The sequence below is a fragment of the Lontra canadensis genome, unplaced genomic scaffold (genome assembly GCF_010015895.1).
Source record: "Lontra canadensis isolate GAN:19392208 unplaced genomic scaffold, GSC_riverotter_1.0 scaffold1544, whole genome shotgun sequence".
NCBI lineage: Eukaryota > Metazoa > Chordata > Mammalia > Carnivora > Mustelidae > Lontra > Lontra canadensis.
Genome location: NW_022632528.1, coordinates 1 through 4,548, shown reverse-complemented (window position 1 = coordinate 4,548; position 4,548 = coordinate 1). Strand labels below are relative to the sequence as shown.

Here is a 4,548-nt window from a genome sequence, read left to right as displayed (position 1 = left end):
CCGCAGAGGAGAGGTCCATGCGCACGCGCGAAGGGGATGCCGGTCCTGCCAGGCGGTCCCAGGCCGCATTGCGCTGCGCCCCCAACTGTTGCCAGTGGGGCGGCGGGTGGCCCAAGGGGAGAAGACTGTCGGGAAGGTGTGGAGTTTAAAAGGCAGCCCTCCTCAGAGCCTCCAAGAGCTGGCGCCGCCTGGACGAAACACCACTGCCGCTGAAATGGCGGCAGCAGGCTGGAGGGACAGCCCCTGCTACTTCTTCAAGGTAGTGGAAAGCTTCTTCAACCACAGGGCCAGCATCCTGGAGGGCAAGCTGGTGTCACAAATCCAGAACGGCGAGATCGAGGAGCAGAAGCAGAACCAGGTCCGTGGCATCCTGCGTATCCTCAAGCCCTGCAACCACTTGCTGAGCCTAATCTTCCCCATCCTACAGGACAACAGCGCCAGGGAGGTCATCCAGGATTATGGGGCCCAGCACAGCCAGCACTGCACGCTCCTGTTATAGCAAAGATATGAATGTAAAGTAAGTAAAAGTTTTGGCTTCCCTTGTGACCTCTAAATGTACTGTGGCTGATGTGCCATTTGGGGGTGGGGGTGGCTAATGCTGGTGTTAATAACAAGAACTACACTAGTAATGAATTGGAAAAGATCAAAGGGGTTTCACCATGGAACTCACGAAAAAGAGTTGTTTGGCTTTTTGTTTTTGTTTTTGTTTTGTTTTGTTTTGTTTTGTTTTGTTTTGTTTTTTGGTCTTGGCGTTGATGTGACTTCCCTAGACATGGGCACATTGCAAGCAAGCGATGTCCTAGATTGCTGACACGTATGCCAGCACCACAGAGCATGTAAAATAATGTACATCCCTGCCATCCTGGTAAATCCATCAGTCTGGGTTGCATCTACCCACATCTCTCTGCTACTGGCTGTAGTGTTTTGCATGGGATTGAAACTTCTTTTTTTTTTTTTTAGTTTTTTTTTTTTTTTTTTTTTTATTTTTTTTTTTACAGTTTTTTTTCTTTTTCTTTTTCTTTTTAATTTCTTTTCAGTCTAACAGTATTCATTGTTTTTGCACCACACCCAGTGCTCCATGCAATCCGTGCCCTCTCTAATACCCACCACCTGGTTCCCCCAACCTCCCACCCCCACCCCTTCAAAACCCTCAGATTGTTTTTCAGAGTCCATCAGAAAGAATGAATACCCAACTTTTGTAGCAACATGGACGGGACTGGAAGAGATTATGCTGAGTGAAATAAGTCAAGCAGAGAGGGATTGAAACTTCTTAATGAAGTCTCTTTCATGAGCATTTTAGGAATGACACCAGTGTTTGGAGAAAATTTGTTTTTTAAAATTTGTTATTTAAAAAATATTTGTTTTTTATGGATTTGGCAATTTTGCGGTCTATATTTGTATTGTCATTTTGCTAAATGTGTTGGTGTTGCTGAATCTGTTGGGAGTCTATGGAACTCAGATTGCAACATGGATCAATCCTGAATTTCTCCAAGGCAAAGCCCCAGGAAAGAAGCATCTTACAAGCAAAGTGGCCTACTCATCCCTATTGCCAATGAGAAGCAGGTGACCAAATCCTGTGCACTCAGAGTCAAAGCCAAGATCATTGTTGAAACTGCCAATGAACCAACAACTCCAGAAGCTGATAAGATTTTTCTGAAGAGGAGCATTATGGTTATTCCTGATCTATACTTGAATTCTGAAGGAGTGACAATATCTTACTTTGAGTGGCTGTAGAATATAAATCACGTCACCTATGGCTGTTTGACCTTCAAGTATGAAAGTGATTCTAACTTCCATGTTCTCATGTCTGTACAAGATAGTTTAGAAAGAAAATTTAGAGAAAACCATTGAACTTTTCCCTTTGTATCCACAGCAGGGTTCCAAAACAGAATATCCAAGAAAGAAAATGTGCTTTCTGGCTTAGCTTACATTTGGAGTTTTCTGCCAGGCAAATCACACACATAGCCACAAAGTATAACCTAGGTTTTGAACAGAACAGATCAGAGCAGCTACCTATGTAAGCATCACTGAGAAGGTCTTCGAAGTGTACAATGAAGCTGGTTTGACCTTTAAATAAATGGATCATAGCTGACTTCTTCGCTAGCCCCTTTACCTGTAACTTCTGCAAATTTATCACAAGTTAAATTTAACCACAGAAAGATTTTTCTTTAATGGACATCGTTCTCAATAAATCTGTCCAGTCAGCCCTTTAAGAAGAAAGAAATTAAGGGGGAGATCACGTAAATATTGGTGAGTGTGAGAGTAGAAATTGCATGTGCCAGAGGGCCACTTGGGGATATTTTGCCTTTAAATAAAAAGTCTTTTCTTCTAGCTCTGTGCTCCCTTGCTCCATAGGCTGTTCCCAACATGTTAATTGCCTTTTGTTTCAGCTGAGCAATCAGTCATTTGCATAATTTTGCTCTCGCCAAATCTGAGATGGGACATACTATAAATCTGATGCATTTAAGAAATGGGTGTCTGGCATTTTCAGAAGGTAGTGTTCTAAAATTAGTTACTATTTTTTCACATCAGCAAAATAACTCAATTTCACAGGTTGAAAACAAAAACAAAACTGTTTCTTACATGCATTTTATTTTTTTTAAATGATAGAAGTACATGTTGTTATAATAAAATTGCCTTTAATCATTTAACAAGCCTTACCTTGACTCAAGCGGTAAGTGCTTTTAAACATAAATGAAAAAAAATCATATTTTATGACATAAAATAGTATCATTTATAGCTCATCAGTTCTGTATTATTGTCCAGCAAAAATAAAAAGCCAGATGGATAATCATTATCTTCATAACTACAGATGGTGTAGGCTATTTTTATTGTGACCATCTGAATTTGCTAAATATAATTATGACATGTAGTCCAAATAAAGCATTAACCTCCTTATCATTTTAATTTTATTTCTTTAAAAATGTATTATGCTGAGTAATTGAATAATAATTCAAATAGAGTATCCCAGAAAAAAACTATTTGGTCTTGCTGTCTGCAGACTTGCTGACAGCTTAAGCATTGCCAATGTCTCCAGCCCTACCTGATTCCATGTTCCTTTTCTTTTAGAGGCCTCAAATTCACACAAGCTTAATTAACAATGTGATGCTTAAAACACTGGATTCAGTGTTTTGCTTGAGACATTTTTTGGCCAGGACCTTTTGAACACTGGTATACCAAAGAAATACTAGACATTAGGTATGTAATGAATGAGGCTTTAAAAAAACAAAACAGTAATACTCTTTCAGAAATTTCTAATTACTTTGTAACTTCATGACTTAACTTGGTAATAAAAAGTTACTAAAAGTCCGCCTTTTCAAAAAAAAATTGAAAGGGAAATATTTTCAGATAAACAGCAGCTAAGGATATTTAACACCAGTATACTTTCACAACAGAAATGCTGAAAGGATTTCCTTACATAGATGGAATATATTCCTAAATGGTAACATTGAAATAGAGGGATGAATTAAGAGCAATGGAAAGTTTGAACATGTAAGTTTATTTTTTTATTTTTATCTTTTTTATTATTAAGTTCAATTAGCCAACATAGAGTACATCATTAGTTGTTGATGTAGTGGTCAATGATTCATTAGTTGCATATAACACACAGTGCTCATCACATCATGCACCCTCCCTAATATCCATCATGTAAGTTTAGTGAATATTGATCCATATAGTAACAATAATGTCTTGAGGATATACATATACATATATATATACATGTATATACACACATATATATAATCAAAATACATGTCAATAACAGCACAAAAAGTTGGAGAGGGGGGGAAAAGTGTTAAAAACTATGCTAAAATCCTTACATCTCCCAGGAAGTGGTAAAAGTACTAATTTAAAGGATACATGTGGTAATATCCAGGGTAATAGCTAAAATAAGAGTAAAAGATTGCCTCCTAATAGAAATGAAAGAATGTGACAATTTGTCTCCAATTTTAACCAAAATTGAGTCAGAATAATCCCATAAGATATTTTCAAAATTAATGACTCTGATGCTCATTAGGGTTTCTTCCTTTTCCTTCTCCCTTTACTATCACTTCCCCTGATAAAAAAGAAAGTAAAACAAAACCAAAAATCTCTCAACAAATATTAGTAGTCAACATCTTAATTATTGGCTTGATTTTAAGCTTTCAAAAACTCAGTGATGTAGGATTATAAATCTCAGACCTAGTTGCCTTGAGCAGTTACCAGTTTGCATCACTAAAGACTCATTATTGCCTCAGCAAGTGTCCATCCAAGTTATTCAGCACCAGGCCAATTTGGAGAACAGTGTGGAGATTCCTCAAGAAATTAAAAATAGAGCTTCCCTATGACCCTGCAATTGCACTACTGGGTATTTACCCCAAAGATACAGATGTAGTGAAAAGAAGGGTCATCTGTACCCCAATGTTTATAGCAGCAATGGCCACGGTCACCAAACTGTGGAAAGAACCAAGATGCCCTTCAACGGACAAATGGATAAGGAAGATGTGGTCCACATACACTATGGAGTATTATGCCTCCATCAGAAAGGATGAATACCCAACTTTTGTA

At 38.1% G+C, this 4,548-nt stretch overlaps 1 pseudogene; it reads left to right on the top strand.

Annotated features, from left to right (window-relative positions):
• Positions 1 to 214: 214 nt before the first annotated feature.
• Positions 215 to 2,077, top strand: LOC116863539 (annotated as a pseudogene).
• Positions 2,078 to 4,548: the final 2,471 nt, after the last annotated feature.